Source organism: Triticum urartu, chromosome 4A (genome assembly GCF_056163025.1).
Source record: "Triticum urartu cultivar PI428250 chromosome 4A, HENAU_Tu73, whole genome shotgun sequence".
NCBI classification, from domain to species: domain Eukaryota; kingdom Viridiplantae; phylum Streptophyta; class Magnoliopsida; order Poales; family Poaceae; genus Triticum; species Triticum urartu.
In genome coordinates this window covers 567,185,959-567,209,893 of record NC_141876.1, presented here as the reverse complement: position 1 = coordinate 567,209,893, position 23,935 = coordinate 567,185,959, and the positions used below count along the sequence as shown (strand labels likewise).

Sequence of the window (23,935 nt, the reverse complement as noted above, 5' to 3'; positions counted from 1 at the left end):
TTCACTAGGATCGAGCACCGCACGATTGAACCCAAAGATAAGCACTTCTCCCATTGCAAGAAAAACCAATCGAATTGGCCAACCAAATCAATAGTTCTAAGAGACTTGCAAAGATATCAAATCATGCATATAAGAATTCAAAGGAGATTCAAATAATACTCATAGATAAGTTGATCATAAATCCACAATTCATCAGATCCCGGCAAACACACCGCAAAAGAGTATTACATTGAATAGATCTCCAAGAACATCGAGGAGAACATGGTATTGAGAATTAAAGAGAGAGAAGAAGCCATCTAGCTACTATATATGGACCCGTAGGTCTGTGGTAAACTACTCATGCTTCATCAGAGAGGCAATGGTGTTGATGTAGAAGCCCTCCGTGATCGAATCCCCCTCTGGCAGGATGCCGAAAAAGGTCCCTAGATGGGATCTCACGGATACAGAAGGTTGCAGCGGTGGAAAAGTGGTTTCGTGGCTCCCCTGGAAGTTTTTCGGGTATATGAGAATATATAGGAGGAAGATCTAGGTCAGGGGGTCACCGAGGGGCCCACAAGGTCGGGGGCGCACCCCCCACCCTTGTGGCCGCCTCATGGCTCTTCTGACTTGCACTCCAAGTCTCCGGGGTGCCTTCTGGTCCAAGAAAAATCATCGCGAAAGTTTTATTCCGTTTGGACTTCATTTGGTATTCCTTTTCTGCGAAACTCTAAAACAAGGAAAAAAATAGAAACTGGCACTGGGCTCTAGGTTAATAGGTTAGTCCCAAAAAATATATAGAATAGCATATTAATGCATATAAAACATCCAAAATAGATAATATAATAGCATGGAACAATCAAAAATTATAGATACGTTGGAGATGTATCAGGTATGTACCATGGAAAAGTTGGAATACAATAGATATCACACCAATATAAATAAAGATTGAGTTCACAACAGTACCGAAAGTGGTGATTTATTTTCTTATACTAACGAAGCTTATGCGATTTTTTGTCGAGTTTTGTGTTGTGAAGTTTCCAAGTTTTCGGTAAGGATTTGATGGACTATGGAATAAGGAGTGGCAAGAGCCTAAGCTTAGGGATGCCCAAGGCACCCCAAGGTAATATTCAAGGATAACCAAGAGCCTAAGCTTGGGGATGCCCCGGAAGGCATCCCCTCTTTCGTCTTCGTCTGTTGGTAACTTTACTTGAGGCTATATTTTTATTCACCACATGATATGTGTTTTGCTTGGAGCGTCTTGTATGATTTGAGTCTTTGCTTTCTAGTTTTCCACAATCATCCTTGTTTTACACACCTTTTGAGAGAGACACGCATGAATCGTGATTTATTAGAATACGCTATGTGCTTCACTTATATCTTTTGAGCTAGGCAATATTGCTCTAGTGCTTCACTTATACCTTTTTAGAGCACGGTGGTGGTTTTATTTTATAGAAATTTATGAACTCTCGTGCTTCACTTATATTATTTTGAGAGTCTATAAACAACATGGTAATTTGCTTTGGTTATAAATTTAGTCCTAATATGATAGGCATCCAAGAGGGATATAATAAAAACTTTCATATAAATTGCATTGAATACCATGAGATGTTTGATTCCTTATGATTGTTTTTTGAGATATGAAGATGGTGATATTAAAGTCATGCTAGTAAGTAATTGTGAATTTGAGAAATACTTGTGTTAAAGTTTGTGATTCCCATAGCATGCACGTATGGTGAACCGTTATGTGATGAAGTCGGAGCATGATTTATTTATTTATTTTCTTATTTATGAGTGGCGGTCGGGGATGAGCGATGGTCTTTTCCTACCAATCTATCCCCTAGGAGCATGCACGTAGTACTTTGTTTCGATAACTAATAGATTTTTGCAATAAATATATGAGTTCTTTATGACTAATGTTGAGTCCATGGTTTATACACACTCTCACCCTTCCACCATTGCTAGCCTCTCTAGTGCCGCGCAACTTTCGCCGGTACCATAAAGCCACCATATACCTTCCTCAAAACAACCACCATACCTACCTATTATGATATTTCCAAAGCCATTCCGAGATATATTGCCATGCAACTTTCCACCGTTCCGTTTATTATGACACGCTCCATCATTGTCATATTGCTATGCATGATCATATAGTTGACATCGTATTTGTGGCAAAGCCACCGTTCATAATTCTTTCATACATGTCAGTCTTGATTCATTGCACATCCCGGTACACTGCCGGAAGCATTCACATAGAGTCATGTTTTGTTCTAAGTATCGAGTTGTAATTCTTGAGTTGTAAGTAAATGAAAGTGTGATGATCTTCATTATTAGAGCATCGTCACATGTGAGGAAAGGATGATGGAGACCATGATTCCCCCGCAAGTTGGGATGAGACTCTGGATGAATAAAAAAAGGCCAAAAAATGAGAGAATGCCCAAATAAAAAATAAGAGAAAAGAGAGAAGGGGCAATGCTACTATCCTTTTACCACACTTGTGCTTCAAAGTGGCACCACGATCTTCATGATAGGGAGTTTCCTATTTTGTCACTTTCATACACTAGTGGGAATTTTCATTATAGAACTTGACTTGTATATTCCAATGATGGGCTTCCTCAAATTGCCCTAGGTCTTCATGAGCAAGCAAGTTGGATGCACACCCACTTAGTTTCTTTTTGAGCTTTCATAAACTTATAACTCTAGTGCATCCATTTCATGGCAATCCCTACTCACTCAAATTGATATCTATTGATGGGCATCTCCATAGCCCGTTAATACGCCTAGTTGATGTGAGACTATCTCCTTCTTTTTGTCTTCTCCACAACTACCGTCTATTCCACCTATAGTGCTATGTCTGTGGCTCATCTCATGTATTGCGTGAAAGTTGAAAAAGTTTGAGAACATCAAAAGTATGAAACAATTGCTTGGCTTGTCATCGGGGTTGTGCATGATCAAAATATTTTGTGTGATGAAGATGGAGTATAGCCAGACTATATGATTTTGTAGGGATAAGCTTTCTTTGGCCATGTTATTTTGAGAAGACATAATTATCTTGTTAGTATGCTTGAAGTATTATTGTTTTTATGTCAATATTAAACTTTTGTTTTGAATCATACGGATCTAAACATTCATGCCACAATAGAGAAAATTACATGGATAAATATGTTAGGTAGCATTCCACATCAAAAATTCTATTTCTATCATTTACCTACTCCAGGACGAGCATGAATTAAGCTTGGGGATGCTTGATATGTCTCCAACGTATCTATAATTTTTGATTGTTCCAGGCTATTATATTATCTATTTTGGATGTTTTGTATGCATTATTATGCTATTTTATATTATTTTCGGGACTAACCTATTAACCTAGAGCCCAGTGCCTATTTCTGTTTTCCTTGTTTTAGAGTTTTGCAGAAAAGGAATATCAAATGGAGTCCAAATGGAATGAAACTTTCACGATGATTTTTCTTGGACCAGAAGAGATCCAGAGGACTTGGAGTACATGTCAGGAAAGCCATGTGGCGGCCACAAGGATAGAGGGTGTGCCCCCCACCCTTGTGGGCCCCTCGTGACTCCACCGACCTATTTCTTCCACCTATATATTCTCCCCTGTTCAAGAATTCATCCGATTAACCAGTTAACTTGCCGATTAATCCCTACTCATAGGGTCCCCGAGTAGCCGGTTATCCGATAAATCGTCCGATTAATTGATTAAATGGCTGATTAACTTGCCGATTAACCTATTAATCCCCTACTCACCAGCCGACCGAGCAGCTACCAGTTAACGATTTCCTCAACAATGATATTCTCAAATATTCCCAAACCTACCAGGAGAGCCACCAAAACACTTTTCCACCACCGCAACCTTCTGTACCCATGAGATCCCATCTAGGGGCCTTTTCCTGCGTCCTGTCGGAGGGGGATTCGATCACAGAGGCTTCTACATCAACACCATTGCCTCTCCGATGAAGCGTGAGTAGTTTACCACAGACATACGGGTCCATAGCTAGTAGCTAGATGGCTTATTCTCTCTCTTTGATTCTTAATACCATGTTCTTCCTGATGTTCTTGGAGATCTATTCGATGTAATACTTTTTTGCGGTGTGTTTGCCGAGATGCAATGAATTGTGGACTTATGATCAGCTTATCTATGAATATGATTTGAATCTCCTCTAAATTCTTATATGCATGATTTGATATCTTTGCAAGTCTCTTCGAACTATCGATTTGGTTTGGCCAACTAGATTGGTTTTTCTTGCAATGGGAGAAGTGCTTAGCTTTGGGTTCAATCTTGCGGTGCTTGATCCCAGTGACAGAAGGGGAACCTGTTGGGGAACACAGTAATTTCAAAAAAAATACTACGCACATGCAAGATCCATCTAGGTGATGCATAGCAACGGGGGGGGGGGGAGAGTGTTGTCCACGTACCCTCGTAGACCGAAAGCGGAAGCGTTATGACAATGCGGTTGATGTAGTCGTACGTCTTCACGATCCGACCGATCCTAGCACCAAAGATATGACACCTCCGCGATCTGCACACATTCAGCTCGGTGACGTCCCACGAATTCTAGATCTAGCTGAGGTCGAGGGAGAGTTTCGTCAGCATGATGGCGTGATGACGGTGATGATGAAGTTACTGACGTAGGGCTTCACCTAATCTCTACAACGATATGACCGAGGTGGAAATCTATGGAGGGGGGTACCGCACACGGCTAAAACAATCAACTTGTGTGTCTATGGGGTGCCTCCCTCCCTCGTATGTAAATGAGTGGAGGAGAGGGAGGGCAGGCTCTCTATGGCGCGCCCAGGGGGGTCCTACCCCCGGTGGGAGTAGGATTCCCCCTTTCCCATGTTGGACTAGGAGAGAAGGAAGGGGGAGAGAGGGAGAAGGAAAGGGGGGCCGGCCCCCCACCCCAATTTGGATTGGGCTTGGGTGGGGGCGCCTCACCTTGGACGCCTCCTCCTCTCTTCCCACTAAGGCCCATTAAGGCCCATACACTCCCCGAGGGGTTCCGGTAACCCCCCGGTACTCCGGTAAATGCCCGAACTCACCCAGAACCATTTCGATGTCCAAACATAGCCTTCCAATATATTGATCTTTATGTCTCGACCATTTCGAGACTCCTCGTCATGTCCGTGATCTCATCCGGGACTCCAAACAACCTTCATTACATCAAAACACATAAACTCATAATACTGATCGTCACCGAACGTTAAGCGTGCGGACCCTAATGGTTGGAGAACTATGTAGACATGACCGAGAGTCATCTCCAGTCAATAACCAATAGCGGAACCTAGATGCTCATATTGGTTCCTACATATTCTATGAAGATCTTTATCAGTCAAACCGCATAACAACATACGTTGTTCCCTTTGTCATCGGTATGTTACTTGACCGAGATTCGGTCATCGGTATCTCAATACCTAGTTCAATATCATTACCGGCAAGTCTCTTTACTCGTTCCGTAATGCAACATCCCATAACTAACTCATTAGTCACATTGCTTGCAAGGCTTATAGTTATGTGCATTACCGAGAGGGCCTAGAGATACCTCTCCGATACACGAAGTGACAAATCCTAATCTCGATCTATGCCAACTCAACAAACACCATCGGAGACACCTGTTGAGCATCTTTATAGTCACCCGGTTATGTTGTGACATTTGATAGCACACTAAGTGTTCCTTCGGTATTCGGGAGTTGCATGATCTCATAGTCATAGGAACATGTATAAGTTATGGAGAAAGCAATAGCAGTAAACTAAACGACCAAAGTGCTAAGCTAACGGATGGGTCAATTCAATCACATCATTCTCTAATGATGTGACCCCGTTCATCAAATGACAACTCCTTGTTCGTGGCTAGGAAACTTAACCATCTTTGATTGACGAGCTAGTCAAGTAGAGGCATACTAGTGACACTCTGTTTGTCTATGTATTCACACATGTACTAAGTTTCCGGTTAATACAATTCTAGCATGAATAATAAACATTTATCATGATATAAGGAAATATAAATAACAACTTTATTATTGCCTCTAGGGCATATTTCCTTCAAAAGAAGCATGCATAGAATCTAACCTAGCACTAACCATGCATAAAAACTAATTAATTAAATATTAAAATGGCCATGCAACTAATTAGGAGCACTAAAATTGCATAATTAATTATTAAAATGTCCATGCAACTTGAAAGGAACACATGCCAGATTGACAACTTAACGAAGTATATGAGAGATTTAAATTAATGGTGGTCTCACTTGTTCATAAGATAACTGGCACACACACCACAACTTGCTTCCTATATTACTGGCAGCCCTTAAATATAACTCTAAACCCTTCGACATTCCTCAATGAGACTCCAATTAGAAAACTCGGCCAATTCGCCACAATAAATAGTCAAATACAACCTAAGGATAAACAATAAAAAATAAACATCTTCTCAGTTTTTTGGTTCACTCTTCTTGCACATGGCTTGAGCATTGACAACTTCCTTAGTTCAGCTCCAACACACCTTTGCAAGTACTGTTCCGCAGGTTGATTCCATTGGTGTGATTAACATTAATAAATAAAAATATACTCAAATTGATAGTTTAACTGAAAATTCTACGAACGACGATACCTTTCATGTCGATGGTACCTACTTCAGCTTTGTATACAACCACGGGAGGCCATTTATAGCAAAACAAGTTCAATTTTGAACCTGTTGGAACAATAGATCTATTGGTTGTAAGCCATTTTTTTGCAGGTGAGATAGACCAACATCTATATCATTTACATGTATTTATAAATAAAATGGTTGTAAGGCATGTTTACAACTCAAAACTCGTGAACTTTGCTCCCTATGATTTAGGGAGAAACATTCAACATTTTAATTTACTTGAACATGGATAAGTATCTAAAAGCTAAAACTATTTATTTTTTCAAGGGAAGTATCTAAAAACATGGCTCGGGCGAAGAAATAATCGATGCAAACTAAAGTAAAATAAAGAAGGTCATATTCTGAAACTGGTACACAAGACAAGACAACGATTATATAATACAGATTGAAGATTTTCTGATAGCAAGGGTAGAGGAGAACATCAGACTTATTTGATTAAGCTTTAGAGAGGGAGTGGGCCATAAATTATTCAATTAGAAATCGCCAATATATCAAATACAGTTTGGAGGCTTCCGTGTTCTTATTTTAACAAATTGAAAAGGCGGAAAATTAAATCTGGGGTTGAAATATATTAAGATTCATTTACATGCAATGCAATAGGAGAAACAACTAAATAACTTATCATGATTATGATCTATCGTGACAACTCAATGGCCACCTCTTTCTTATCTTGTTCTCTGACCAATGATTTTATTCATCTTCAGTTAGTATTGGTCCTTGATTACTATAGGTGGTTACATAAGTGGATTCACCATTACTACATTAGAGTGTGGCCATTTAATTTACCACCCGAGCTATTTCTGCAGCAGGCACACAAGATTAGCCTTGCATGCTAGCTGCATAAATCCATGACCCATCTAATCATGTGTATGCAAGTGACAATTAATAGCAAGTCTTAAAGCAGAATACACAGCAATACAACTTCAACAGTACATAGAAGCAAGCTAAATTACACCGATCACAACACCATCTAAGAAGAGTGGCTAAATTTATATAGAAACAAACCAACAAAATATGTTAAAAGTAATCGAAATGCTATATGTTAAATCAAGCGAGGAAAACACCGCTTTAAATGAAGGAACCTAAGTAAACCTGGACTGACTTGTATACTCTCACTTCCGCATCATTCCCCCACCATATAAAATGTTTAATGCATGTGCAACAAGAAATTTACAGAGGAGAACTGACGGTGTCATGGACTAGGGGGTACTCACCACGTTGTCTCCCGGTCAATTAGATTGGGCCGAGGACCACCATGGCCGTATACTCATGGGCCAGTTCAGACAGCTGCCGCATACAAGGAAGATTCCATAAGACTTGGTGGTCAAGACAAGGACTCCTCCCCCATCGGCGTATTCGGCTAGGACTCTTGTTATCCTATGCCTCTGGTGCATTATATAAACAAGGGCCAGGCTAGTCGATAGATATACAAACAATAATACCATAGGCTAGCTTCTAGGGTTTAGCCTCTACGATCTCATGGTAGATCAACTCTTGTAATACTTATATCATCAAGATCAATCAAGCATGACGTAGGGTATTACCTCCATTGAGAGGGCCCAAACCTGGGTAAACATCGTATCCCCCACCTCCTGTTACCATCCGCCTTAGACGCGCAGTTCGGGACCCCGTACCCGAGATCCACCGATTTTGACACCGACAAGAACCTTATTTCTTGCCATCATATCTAATAGAGGGTGCAATGTTAGACACAAGTATTAAACTAGCAACTTTTCTGAACTAAGTTACAATTCATTCTGGCATGAGTTTACACATCTATAATATAGGTTTAATTAGACAACACATGTATCTGTGGCCTGAGTTTACACAACTATACATTGACTTAATTAGATGTTCGCGGTGCTAAATAATTAGGCAGCACAGTTACAATGCCAAAAGGAGCTTGAATTTTAACTATGTTATAGTACTGCGTAGACAACATATCTTCAGTTTGCCATAATTATCACTGAACATCATGAGAGATGAGTTTACATGAGAAAGCACACAATTGCCAAGATGCTATAAATGTTTAGCAAATCATAATTCAATTAAGATTTTATGTTTCAACGACCAATGGCTCTACCCAACTACTATCAATACCAGTGGACATTTTATTTGTACTTTTGTCAACAACTCAACCAAGTATTATTGTCTTATAAGGAAACTTCTCCTTTTGGAACTTCATTGAAGGCCAATACAAAAAACAGAAAATGTTTTATTCATATGTATTTATTCAGGAACTGATATACAAATTCAGGAATAGTTCAAAGAGGAGAGCAATGAACTATATTCTTAAAGCTAAGTTATTTTTTATGGAAAAGAGTAAATGTATATTACTTTTTTGTTGGTGAGGCGGTCCAAGAAAGCCCTAATTATAGGTAATGAGTGTTCAGGTTCTAAATAAAATGGATTTGCCTTGTCAAAACTACATTCATAGGTTAGAAATCACAAGGCTCGAGCATTATTCATGGAATTAAAGAAATCACATGATTTGTTCATGTGCACATGTCCTTTTAACTCATATATATACACATAGCCAAGGGTATTCACACACACAATGAGAGACGGGTGGTAGAAAATTTAGCAGACCTGAACGGTGATCAGGCGAAGCGCAGGCAAAGCGGCAGACTAAATCTTCCAGCGCCACCATGGAAGTCCAGGAGCAGTCAGAGCGACATTGCCATTATGGTCTTTTACTCTGCTAGCACAATCACACTCCTTCCCGAGCCACTGCGACAGTCAGGTGCGCGCACATATACAAAATGAGTTACCTTGTATTCAAGATAATGTCTATACAAAATAATTTGTTTCCTTCCCATTCATATCCTCATCACAGATAGGTTGGTATCTTTTAGGAGCATAGAACACATTATAACAAAGCAAGGTAAATAAATAGATTCTCAAAATTTGAAGATTAAAGCATAACTGAATTTAGTATCCTAACATGGACTAAAAATATATAAGAATACCAAAAGACTTACCAATCCTTCAATTTTTGAGAAGACTGATAATATACAGAAAGAAACAAAAGTTGCCTGGGTGCTATAACTAAAATTATCCAAACTGGACACCAAAGAGATGGTCAAAGCTCCATATTAAGAAAATCAAGAAAATGCTTGATCTTAAATATGAAAATCAAGAAAATACTTGATCTTAAAATGCACATTCTAGAAGAACATCTATATGCAGTATGCACCAAGTTTTCACCACTGCAGCTGCAAGAGAGTTCTTTATCGAAATTAGATAGTATCTGCAGAAGTGCAAATACTGTCTTGGTTGCTACATGTTCATATGGTCTAGCTGGGCTTGTTAGGGTCAGCATCAAGGTATTTCATAGTCTATCTGAACCCAACATGTATGTAAATGCTACAAGGCTGTTAATTGTGAATTCTTGCTTACCAAACTATCATGATGTCATACTATCACAGCTACAAGGGCTGTTAATTGTGAATTCTTGCTTACCTATGGCTTCTTAACATTGTTTGGTAGTCCATTATGCACCGGGAACCATATTGAGAGGGAGTCAAGGGCCAAATCATTTTGAGGGAGTTCACTGTTTTTCCTTTTAATGTACTATTAGGAGCACTGTGTAAAACCAGACCACTTCTTGGATGACTTGCGGTTTAAGCATACGGCTTGAATTAGGTCCTCGCAAAAACAGTAGCTTTGTAAACAATTAAAATATCCTAGAAATTTGTTTATTTATTTGACCAACAAACCCAAAAAATCATGTACCTTAAATTCCCCTTTCTCTTTCCAGGCCGAAGGTCACTGACCATCACGCGCATCTGCCCATTTTTCTGCAAGCCTCACGAGGATAACAATGTATGGAGTATGCTTGTGCACAACAAGATCTTTGTCGCATATGTTGATTGACCTTGTAAATCTGAGAGTCAATAGCAAGTTAGCAACAAATATTTCCCTAAGAATGAAATAATTATCATGCAACTTGTTCTGCTAATAATCAAGATACAAATATATTATACCGCTTGAGTTCAGTCCAAGGATAACATTCCACAAAAACAAACTGATTGTTGGCATTGTCCACTGCATCGATCACATTGATGCTAACCACATGTACATTACTTGCGTTAACTAAATATTGATCCCACTATTAACTGAATACTGGCCCTAGTGTTAACTAATATGCTAAACTGAATATTGATCCTAGAGATTGCTTGCACACAATCCTTGGAGATTTATACTGGAGTAATACATGTGTCCTTGTGTTCGAGATACGATGAAACTATAATCACAGAGAATGGTTGAGTGTATTGGAGATATAGTTAAGCATTAATTCACCGGACCATAGAAATACCAGCATCCAGTTTAGATTTCTCAGAAAATGGAGTGCAATTTAGCCTGACCATTAATCTACAGATAATGTTGTAGATTAAGCCTCACCGTTAATCTCTACAGAAAATGGTGTAGATTCTCACAAATTATCTTTAAACTTTTAAATTGGTTGCTCTTATGGGCTTTATATGAGCACCAAGTGCTACTACCATTTTTGGAATCTAATGTATATGCATTCTAAATTCAGTTTACTTTAAATCTTCAGTACAGTCGGTGACAAATCTTCAGTACAGTACTGAGAACATTTAGAACACTAACTTTAATATACAATTGAAGACAAATCTTCGGTAGTTCAGTTAACCACTAACTTACTGTAACATAGGGATATTTTACTGTAACCAATATCCAGTGACTAACTTCTGTAACCAGTGATAGACATTAACACTAACTTACCGTACCCACAAGCTTAGTGAATTTTTTACTTCAGTAATTGGGAACCAACACTGTATAAAAACAGATTTGACAGTACTCGGGCAGCATACACTAACCATCCTCCTTTGATCTTCCGTCATCTCCCGGTGACCTCCTCTTTTGTCTCTACCGAGCTGTTGCATGCACACGCAAAGACATGTATGTTAAGACATAGACAACATGGATCAGAGAGAAAGAGAAGGCGGAGCATGAGTGTTGAGAAGACATGGGTGAATCTGAGGATGGAACGCAGGTGAGACCTGGAGAGGAGGGGGGATGGATCCGCCGATCCTCCTCGCCTTTTGAAAAAGGGAGAGCGCCTTCCACCGGACGGCTGCACCCAAGGTGACGGCGACATGCTCCTTGTCGAACAAAGCAGAGAGTCGGATACCCAGCCGCCGCTCCTCCAGCCGATGGCGCCGCCTCCAGGCAGAGACGCTCCCGCTCTTGGTGAGGAACATGCCCGTGGTGGAGGAGAAGGAGGAGTGGTGGGCCTCCTGCCAGTGGGTGGTGGTGGAGGCGGCCAGAGTTGACCGGGGGCGATGATCTCTCTCGTGAGCATCGGCGGCGAGCCACGCTTCGACGGTGAGTCGCGCTCCTCCTGCTAAGCAGGGAGAGGGCGGGAAGAAGGGGAAGTTGCAAGGGCGCGAGGATGAGCGGGAGCGACGGCGCGGGCAGGGAGGAGGGGAAGCCACGAGGGCGAGCGGGGGCAACGACGCAGCAGGGAGCGTGCAGATGCGTGGTTAGGTTTCTAGAGAAGATCGAGAGAGGGAGAGGAAGAGGATGCGGGAGGAGCGGCGGCTAGGGTTACACGTGGGCTGCTACGTTTTATATGCCTAGATGTGAAAAACGAGAATGCCCTCAGTGGGGCATGGGATTTACAGGTGGTGGCGCCACACTATTCATTGTAGCAGTGCCGGCTTCGATCCGACGGCCCAGATCGATCTAGATGATGATCCGACGGCCAGGATCTATCCATCTGATGATCCGATAGTCATGATTGTTTTGGACACCTAATCCAATGTTCCAGAACCACACATCCTGAGAAGGCTTCATTTCTTCCCACCCTCTAACAATGGGATACTCATATACCCCAAAAACTTCCAGGGGAGCCACGAAACCACTTTTCCACTGCCACAACCTTCTGTACTCGTGAGATCCCATCTTGGGGCCTTTTCTGGCATCCTGCCGGAGGGGGATTCGATCATGGAGGGCTTCTACATCAACACCATTGTCTCTCCGATGAAGCGTGAGTAGTTTACCACAGACCTACGGGTCCATAGCAAGTAGCTAGATGGCTTCTTCTCTCTCTTTGATTCTCAATACAAAGTTCTCCTCGATGTTCTTGGAGATCTATTCGATGTAATACTCTTTTGCGGTGTGTTTGTCGAGATCCTATGAATTGTGGATTTATGATCAGCTTATCTATGAATATTATTTGAATCTCCTCTGAATTCTTATATGCATGATTTGATATCTTTGCAAGTCTCTTCGAACTATCGATTTGGTTTGGCCAACTAGATTGGTTTTTTCTTGCAATGGGAGAAGTGCTTAGCTTTGGGTTCAATCTTGCGGTGCTCGATCCTAGTGACAGAAGGGGATCCGACACGTATTGTATTGTTTCCATCAAGGATAAAAAGATGTGGTTTTCATCATATCTCTTGAGTTAATTCCTCTACATCGTGTCATCTTTCTTAAGGCGTTACTCCGTTCTTTATGAACTTAATACTCCAGATGCATGCTGGATAGCGGTCGATGTGTGGAGTAATAGTAGTAGATGCAGAATTGTTTCGGTCTATTTGACACGGACGTGATGCCTATGCTCATGATCATTGCCTTAGATATCGTCATAACTTTGCGCTTTTCTATCAACTGCTCAGCAGTAATTTGTTCACCCCATCATAATAATTCCTTTCTTGAGAGAAGCCTCTAGTGAAACCTATGGCTCCCGGTTCTATTTTCCATCTTATAAGTTTATGATCTACAATTCTAGTTTCTGATTTACTTTCTTTGCAATTTTTACTTTCCATTCCATAAACCAAAAATATTACTTTGTCGTTTATCATTCTATATCAGATCTCACTTTGCAAATAACCGTGAAGGGATTAACAACCCCTTATCTCGTTGGGTGCAATTTGGTGCTTGTTTGTGCAGGTATTCGGTGGCCTGTCATGTTATCTCCTACTGGATTGATACCTTGGTTTTCAAAACTGAGGGAAATACTTACTCTACTTTGCTGCATCACCCTTTCCTCTTCAAGGGTAAAACCAACGCAAGCTCAAGAGGTAGTGGGAAGGATTTCTGGCGTCGTTGCCGGGGAGATCTACGCCAAGCCGAGACATACCAAGTACCCATCATAAACTCTTGTCCCTCGCATTACATTATTCACCATTCGCCTCTCGTTTTCCTCTCCCCCACTTCTAAAATGATTTTCGAAAAGATTCGCCTTATCTTCACCCTCTTCCTTTTGTCTTCTTCGCTTGCTTCTTGTGTGCTCGTGTGTTGGATTGCTTGCTTTGTCACGATGGCTCAAGATAATACTAAATTGTGTGACTTTTCCAATACCAACAACAATGATTTTATTAGTACTCCGATTGCTCCCGATGCTAGTGCGGAATCTTGTGAAATTAATACCGCTTTGCTGAATCTTGTTATGAAAGATCGATTTCCAGCCATCCCAATGAAGATGCCGCATCCCATCTTAATAATTTTGTTGATTTGTGTGATATGCAAAAGAAAAAAGATGTGGATAATGATATTGTTAAATTGAAGCTATTTTCGTTCTCACTTTGAGATCGTGCTAAAACTTGGTTTTCATCTTTGCCTGAAAATACTATTGAATCATGAAACAAGTGTAAAGATGCTTTTATTTCCAAGTATTTTCCTACCACTAAGATCATCTCCCTTAGGAATGATATTATGAATTTTAAGCAACTTGATCATGAACATGTTGCACAATCTTGGGACAGGATGAAATTGCCCTACTCATGGTTTGAATTTGTGGATGATCATACAAAATTTTTATGCTGGATTGAATTTTGCTTCTAGAAATCTTTTAGATTCGGCCGCGGGAGGCACTTTTATGGAAACTAGATGACTCCCCGCGTGTTGCTACGAAAAGCATGGTTAAAACATAGATCCATGATATGCAACATTACATGGGTGACAAAGCATGATAATCTCATAAAAAGACATATATGCGGATATGCCATATTTTTTATGATTGTTAGACTAAACCTATGCCCTAGCACTAAGACTGGCATGTGAGTTTTGCATTGGTGTTTGACCTATGGAGCAGGAAGTGGTCGCAGGCTTGCAAAATCTACCAGATGTTTTTTTATGAACCTACAGACCTCCTCGGCAGATTTTTGCTTCTCTCCCGCATTGGTCTTTTTTCTTGTAGTACACCAGTTCCACGGTAGGACAATAACTGTAGTTTTTTCTCCTTAGGCAATAGACAAACCTGGCTAATCACATCATAGGTGTCATGTCACTCACACAGGCTTTGCCGAACATGCATTTAATTCAAAAGTATTTTTCGTACTAAAGAAATAAACTTCTCTTGTGTTCTGAACTATCAACAAAATGATTTGGTCCCACCAGCTCCAGGCCTACAACATAAGTCTGCTAATACAAAGGAAAAATCAAGTAGCATAAAATGCTTCCTACTCCCTTTGTCTTAAAATAACTGTTGTACTAAAGTTGAGACACTTATTTTGGGACGGAGAAAGTACAAAAGAGTGACAAAATACGTATGAATAGCAATAGCAGCACAGGCAGGATAAGGTGATATCGCCAGCTAGTTTTTTTTATTAGAGAAGAACCATTGCCACTAAGATGATGTGCAAACTCACCAATAATCAAGATAATTGACGTAAGTCTTGTTGATGACCCTTCTACATGCAGCCTTAATCCTAGATTAACAGCTTGAAAACCACACCAAATTCAGATGCAGATGACCTTAGCTAGAACGTGAACCTCTAATCTATATCAATGAGCAACTTCCTACAGCAGAACACAACAATGCATGTATTCATTCACCTTATGCTCTACCTCGTGATGATTAAGGCTTTTTAATGTGGAATTTCTCCGCCGTAACCAAGCACGCCGAACATATGGGAAAAACAGTCAGAAAACGTGTATGGAGCAAATGGCAACCACCATGGGCATCATCAACACTGCCTATGCAGGAATCACATCAAGCAGCAGCAAGGCCGGGGCACATACCTAGATGTGCATGAATAACACACAGCGCAAGCATGCACAACTCCAGCTCAAATGCAAAGTAATGAAGAAAATGAAGAAGAAGGGATTTTGCTGCAAAGGAAGAAGATCAAGAGGGAAATCAATTGGTCGATACCAACTAAACCAATCGACGGGAGGCGATTGAACAAATAAAAATCATACGGTTTTGAAGAAGACAATAAGTCTGCACAACCATGGAAAATATATGGAAAAGATGACATGATGGTTTTTAGACGCCAAACTACATACATGGATGCAGTAATTAACCTTCCAGGCCCTAACAACTATTTACCTACACATAATGTTTCAAGTTAATGAAATTCCCATCAATAATTTGCGGCACATACATGGAAGACATCACACACAAATAAACTGTTAACAAATCGAGAGGGGAATTTGCCTACATATAATATTCCAAGGTGATGAAATTACCATCAATAATTTCCAGCACAGAAAAAACTATTAACAGATCAAGAGAGAAGAGAGAGAGAGAGGTATGACCTGTAGAAAGTATGTTGAGTAGGCAAAGGCGCTCGCTGAAAGATTTGTCTATGACAGTAGGCAGTAGTGGTTAAGCTCGTGAGTGGATCTGGCACCCATCTGAATGAGGCGGACGATGGGGACCGCCTTGTGTGGTGGCGGTGATCCTGACGGGCCGATGATGATAGAACAACCTTCTCTGGGGGGACTGCTGCTTGGATCCTGAACGACGGCGGACATTGGGGATGGAGGCGCCATGCGGCGAGGACAAACTCCATGGCTGGGTGAGCTAAGGAAATAGGAGGAACTTCATTTTAAAAGAGGTGGAGCGAAGAGTCGAGGGAAGCAGAAGGGATGAGATTGGAGTAATGAAGAGACGGGGATACAGAGAGTTTCAGTAGCACTAATTCTTCGGTCGGTGCTAGGGAAAGAAATTATTCTCTTTTATTTCTTTCAGGGACAGATAAGGACGTGGGTTCTCAAAAAAAGGAGAGACAGACGTGCTTTGGTGTGTTATAATTGGAGAAAAATGCTGATGTGGCACATAGATGATGTGGACAGGCTGCATGTCAAGATAAATATGGTAATGGGGATGAGTCTCTTAGGTATATAGGATTACCTTAGGAGAATCTACTAAAATACTAGATAATATTATGGTTAATTATTCTCAATGGCATACCAAAAGATCTTCCAGTAGTAAAAAAGTGCATGCAATTGAAGAGATTAATGTTTTGAGTGGAAAGATGAATGAGCTTATGAAATTTTTTGTTAATAAGAGTGCTCCTATTGATCCTAATTATATGCCTTTCTCTACTTTGATTGAAAACAATAATGAATCTATGGATGTGAATTTTGTTGGTAGGAACAATTTTGGTAATAACACGTATAGAGGTAATTTTAATCCTAGGCCGTTTCCTAGTAATTCCTCTAATAATTATGGTAATTCCTACAACAATTCTTATGAAAATTATAATAAGATGCCCTCTGATTTTGAGAATAGTGTTAAAGAATTTATAAGTTCGCAAAAGAATTTCAATGCTTTGATTGAAGAAAAATTGCTTAAGATTGATGATTTGGCTAGGAACGTGGATAGAACTTTTCTTGATGTTGATTCTTTGAAACTTAGATCTATTCCACCTAAGCATGATATCAATGAGTCTCTCAAATCCATGAGAATTTCCATTTATGAGTGCAAAGAAAGAACCGCTAAGATGCGTGCTAAGAAAGATTTGTTTATAAAAGCGTGTTCTTCTAGTTTCCATGAAAATAATGATGAAGATCTTAAAGTAATTGATGTGACTCCTATTGAATATTTGTTTTCCAATGTTAATCTTCATAAAGATGGGACTGGAGATGAGTCAACTTTAGTTAGAAGGCGTCCCAATAATTCAGAGTTTTTAGATCTTCATGCAAAAATTGATAAAAGTAGGATTTGAGAGGTCAAAACTTTAAGTAGCAATGAACCCACTCTTTTGGGTTTCAAGGAATTTAATTATGATAATTATTTCCTTGTTGCAATCCACGTCGAATTCTCCTCATACTTATAATCGAAACAAAGCTTTTACTAAACATATCATTGATGCTATGATGCAATCTTTTGAAGAAAAGCTTGAATTGGAAGTTTCTATCCCTAGAAAACTTTATGATGAGTGGGAACCTACTATTAATATTAAGATTAAAGATTATGAATGCTATGCTTTGTGTTATTTGGGTGCTAGTGTTTCCACAATTCCGAAAACTCTATGTGATGTGTTAGGTTTCCATGAATTTGACGGCTGTTCCTTAAATTCGCATCTTGCGGATTCCACTATTAAGAAACCTATGGTAAGAATTAATGATGTTCTTATTGTTGCAAATAGGAATTATGTGCCCGTAGATTTCATTGTTTTTGATATAGATTGCAATCCTACATGTCCCATTATTCTTGGTAGACCTTTCCTTAGAACGATTGGTGCAATTATTGATATGAAAGAAGGAAACATTAGATTTCAATTTCTGTTAAGGAAAGGCATGGAACACATTCCAAGAAAGAAAATTAAATCAACTTATGAGTCTATTATGAGAGCCACTTATGGATTGCATGCCAAAGATGATAACACTTAGATCTATTCGTGTTTTATGCCTAGCTAGGGGCGTTAAACAATAGCGCTTGTTGGGAGGCAACCCAACTTTATTTTTGTTTTTGCTTTTTAGGTTCTGTTTTGCAATAAATATTTCATCTAGCCTCTGGTTAGATGTGGGTTTATGTTTTAATTAGTGTTTGTTCCAAGTAAGATGTAACGCCCGGATAATTATGCTATAGTTAACCTTTGCTAATGATTCCACGTCACCTCTGTTACTGTCGCTAATCTGGCGTTAGTTCAAAACGATTCGAATTCAAATTTGAACTTTTTGTCAACCATCAAAAAATTTCAAACATGAAAACTAAAATTATCGGAGTGTGCCAATTAACGCCTAGATATTTATGGTGAAGAAACCACGCCTTTACAGAATGACTAAATATTTAAAATGAATTAAAACAGAAAAGGAAATAAATAAAAAAGAAAAGGACTAAACGAAAATAGAAAAAAAGGACCCCCCCCAGTGGGCTAGTTGGCCCAGCTGCTAGCCAGGCCGGCCCAAACCGGCCCAGGCCACCCCTCACTCCTCCATAACCCCACCTCGGTCAAACCATAACCCCCACACGCACCCACTCCCCCCATCGCCACCCTCCCCGGATCCGATCTGGATAGGGGCCCAGCTCCGCCCCTGCCGCTCGATGCCGTTGCCGGAACCACCTCGCCGGACCTCCCCCGCCGGATCTCGCTTCATCGTCCTCCTCCCCGACTCGCATCATCGAGTCTCACCACGCCCGACGCCGCCGTCCTCTCCATCGTCGTCCCCGTTTTGCACCCTCCAGCCCCGTTGCCCTAGTCTCTACGGCCCTGCGGTGAGGAACCCCGATCGTCCTCCCCCGCTCTGATGCCGCACAGCAGTGCCCGTTCGTGCCCCCACTCGCCGCTCGCACCGAATGCCGTCACCACTGCGGGCCGCGCCGAAGGCCGTGGACGTCTTCGCCCGCGCTCGCCTCGCCATGCCGACGCTGCCCTCCACCGCACGCGTCGGTCGCATTCCGCGCTACCACGCGCGCGCTCGCGCGAACCGTGCCCCGATCACCACGCGCCGCCCCTTGCTCGCGTGCATGGCCTCCCCGCTGCCGCCGCCGCGCCCTGGTTTCCCTGCCGCTGCCCTCTGCGCCTCGCCGCACACGCGCCCGTGCACGCTGATAACCCACAAGTATAGGGGATCGCAACAGTTTTCGAGGGTAGAGTATTCAACCCAAATTTATTGATTCGACACAAGGGGAGCCAAAGAATATTCTCAAGTATTAGCAGCTGAGTTGTCAATTCAACCACACCTGGAAACTTAATACCTGCAGCAAAGTGTTTAGTATCAAAGTAATATGATAGTAGTGGTAATGGTAGTAAAAGTAACAGTAGCAATTTTGGTTTTATAGTGATTGTAACACTAGCAACGGAAAAGTAAATAAGCGAAGAACAATATATGAAAAGCTCATAGGCATTGGATCAATGATGGATAATTATGTCAGATGCGATCAATCATGCAACAGTTATAACATAGGGTGACACATAACTAGCTCCAGTTCATCAATGTAATGTAGGCATGTATTCCGAATATAGTCATACATGCTTATGGAAAATAACTTGCATGACATCTTTTGTCCTACCCTCATGAGGCAGCAGGGTCGTATTGGAAACTAAGGGATATTAAGGCCTCCTTTTAATAGAGTACCGGACCAAAGCATTAACACCTAGTGAATACATGTACTCCTCAAACTACGGTCATCACCGGTAAGTATCCCGATTATTGTCACTTCAGGGTTAACGGATCATAACACATAATAGGTGAATATAGACTTGCAAGATAGGATCAAGAACTCACATATATTCATGAAAACATAATAGGTTCAGAGCTGAAATCATGGCACTCGGGCCCTAGTGACAAGCATTAAGCATAGCAAAGTCATAGCAACATCAATCTCAGAACATAGTGGATACTAGGGATCAAACCCTAACAAAACTAACTCGATTACATGATAAATCTCATCCAACCCATCATCGTCCAGCATGCCAACGATGGAATTACTCATGCACGGAGGTGAGCATCATGAAATTGGTGATGGAGGAAGGTTGATGATGACGATGGCGATGGATTCCCCTCTCCGGAGCCCCGAACGGACTCCAGATCAGCCCTCCCAACAGAGTTTAGGGCTTGGTGGCGGCTCCATATCGTAAAACGCAATGAATCCTTCTCTCCTATTTTTTCTTCCCGAAAGTGAATATATGGAGTTGGAGTTGAGGTCGATGGAGCATCAGGGGGCCCACGAGGCAGGGCGTGCGCCCAGGGGGGTAGGCGCCCCCTCGTGGATAGGGTGTGGGCCCCCTGACGTGGATTCTTCCTCCAATATTTTTTATATATTCCAAAAATAATCTCCGTTGATTTTTAGGTCAGTCTGCACAAAAATAACACCATGGAAATTCTGCTGAAAACAGCGTCAGTCCGGGTTAGTTCCATTCAAATCATGCAAGTTAGAGTCCAAAACAAGGGCAAAAGTGTTTCAAAAAGTAGATACGATGGAGACGTATCAACTCCCCCAAGCTTAAACCTTTGCTTGTCCTCAAGCAATTCAGTTGATAAACTGAAAGTGATAGAGAAAAACTTTTACCAACTTTGTTTGCTCTTGTTGTTGTAAATATGTAAAGCCAACATTCAAGTTTTCAGCAAAGATTATGAACTAATCGTATTCACAATAACATTTAGGTCTCATGTTTACTCATATCAATGGCATAATCAACTAGCGAGCAATAATAATAAATCTCGGATGACAACACTTTCTCAAAACAATCATAATATGATATAATAAGATGGTATCTCGCTAGCCCTTTCTGAGACCGCAAAAGATAAATGAAGATCACCTTTAAAGACCAAGGACTGAATAGACATTGTAATTCATGGTAAAAGAGATCCAGTCAAGTCATACTCAATGTAAACTAACGATAATACATGCAAATGACAGTGGTGCTCTCCAACTGGTGCTTTTTAATAAGAGGATGATGACTCAACATAAAAGTAAATAGATAGGCCCTTCACAGAGGGAATCAGGGATTTGTAGAGGTGCCAGAGCTTGATTTTGAAATAGAGATGAATAATATTTTGAGCGGTATACTTTCATTGTCAACATAACAACCGAGAGATCTCGATATCTTCCATGCTACACACATTATAGGCAGTTCCCAAGCAGAATGGTAAAGTTTATACTCCCCCACCACCACCAAGCATCAATCCATGGCTTGCCCAAAACAACGGGTGCCTCCAACTAACAACAATCCCGGGGGAGTTTTGTTTGCAATTATTTTGATTTGATTTGAGCATGGGACTGGGCATCCCGGTGACCAGCCATTTTCTCGTGAGTGAGGAGCGGAGTCCACTCCTCTTGAGAATAACCCGCCTAGCATGGAAGATACAGACAACCCTAGTTGATATATGAGCTATTCGAGCATACAAAACATAATGTTTATTTGAAGGTTTAGAGTTTGGCACATACAAATTTACTTGGAACGACAGGTAGATACCGTATATAGGAAGGTATGGTGGACTCATATGGAATAACTTTTGGGGTTTATGGAGTTGGATGCACAAGCAGTATTCCCGCTTAGTACAAGTGAAGGCTAGAAAGAGACTGGGAAGCGACCAGCTAGAGAGCGACAACAGTCATGAACATGCATTAAAATTAATCAACACTAAATGCAAGCATGAGTAGGATATAAATCACCATGAACATAAATATCGTGGAGGCTATGTTGATTTTGTTTCAACTACATGCGTGAACATGTGCCAAGTCAAGCCACTCGAATCGTTCAAAGGAGGATACCACCCTATCATACCACATCACAACCATTTTAATAGCATGTTGGCACGCAAGGTAAACCATTATAAACTCCTAGCAAATTAAGCATGGCATAAGCAACTATAATCCCTACTTGTCATTGCAAACATGTTTAATTCATAATAGGCTGAATTAGGAACGATGAACTAATCATATTTACAAAAACAAGAGAGGTCGAGTTCATACCATCTTTTCTCATCTCAATCAGTTCATCGTCATTATTGCCTTTCACTTGCACGACCGAATAGTGTGGATAATAATAACAGTGCACGTGCATTGGACTAAGCTGGAATCTGCAAGCATTCAATTCAAGAGAGAAGACAAGGTAATATGGGCTCTTTGTTAGATCAACAATAATGCATATGAGAGCCACTTAACATTTTCATTATGGTCTTCTCCTCTCGACCCCCAAAGGAAAGAAAAAAAACAAAACTATTTACACGGGAAAGCTCCCAACAAGCAAAAGAAGAACAAGAAATCTTTTTGGGTTTTCTTTTTAGTTACTACTACTACATGCATGGAAAATAAACTAGCTAAAAGCTACAACTAGTTTTTTGGTTTTTTAAGGTTTTCCAAACACACAAGAAGAAAGATTAAAAAGAAATTAAACTAGCATGGATGATACAATGAAAAAGCATGAGCACCGACAACTAGCATGAGTGTGTGAACATGAATGTAATGTCGGTGAGAGATACGTACTCCCCCAAGCTTAGGCTTTTGGCCTAAGTTGGTCTATGCCCATGGATCAAAACTGTAGCTGGGGTCGTACTGAGAAGGGTCCTCAGATTGCCACTGGTTGGCAATCTCCTCCGGATTCCACTGATAAACAGACTGGCGGTGAGGATCAGATGGTGGCTCCGGCTCAGGCTCTGCAGCTGACATCTGGCCCCGGTATGCATGAATGGCTCAGGCAAAATGAGGTGCGTGCCTGAAAATATGTTAAACAAAGAGGGCGCAGGCAAGGTAATAATCTCACAATATTTTTTACCAAATATTAATTTGTACTTAAGTATCTTATTCTTATCCTTAACAATAAACTTATGTGCTTCCATACTCTTATAATCTAGAACAATAGGAGGCAGCAACTTTTCCTCTTTCTCAAAATGCCTGATAGGTGTGTTGAAGTGTGCAGCAAGGCGCGAGGCAAATATACCTCTGAGGACGGGGCCCTTTGTACGGTTCAAATTTAACCGTTTAGCAACAATAGCGCCTACAATGAAAGTAGTATCACAAAACATGGCATGGCGCAAAATAACAATATCAGGGGCACTAAGGTTTCTGCAGTTCCCACGACCAATTAAACATCTAATAGCAAATATTGCGAAGTAACGCAGAACAGGAAAATGTATGCTAGTGATTCTTGCATCGAAAACCATTCTAGTTTCCCCTACAGCAATCGTATCAATAAACCCTTCCACATCATTACGATGCGGTTCCTATATGCTGCCCGCAAAGGGTATCAAACAGACCCGACAAAAATCATAAAGTGACATCTCCTTATGCTCATCATATAAATAAAATTCCACCGAAGGTGGCGATCTCCTAGCATGGAAATGAAAATTTTGCACAAAAAATTGGTGAGTAAGAGATATTGTTCACGCTGGTGATGGAGGAAGGCGGTGAGGCCTGCATTCTCCGTAGTATGAGGGAGATTATACTTGGGCTTCTTTTTCTCTTCACTTTGCTTATCCTTCGAGCTTCGGCTCGATGAGCCCCTCAAAAATCTCTTCATCTTTTTCTAAAAATTTCTGAAATTTTTAGTAACTTAAAATAAAAGTGAACCAAACTCAAGAAGATTGCTAACAACTACTCCTACAAGTGTATAGAGGCTATATCATGCATTAAAACTACTTTTGACCACA

At 40.8% G+C, this 23,935-nt stretch overlaps 1 long non-coding RNA gene across 1 annotated transcript; it reads right to left on the bottom strand.

Annotated features, from left to right (window-relative positions):
- Positions 1-9,230: 9,230 nt before the first annotated feature.
- Positions 9,231-12,185, bottom strand: LOC125552852 (uncharacterized). The gene is made up of 4 exons (XR_007303811.2): positions 11,662-12,185; positions 11,479-11,535; positions 10,370-10,511; positions 9,231-9,364 (listed from the first exon to the last, which is right to left on the bottom strand). It is a non-coding gene; the product is annotated as an uncharacterized LOC125552852 (long non-coding RNA).
- Positions 12,186-23,935: the final 11,750 nt, after the last annotated feature.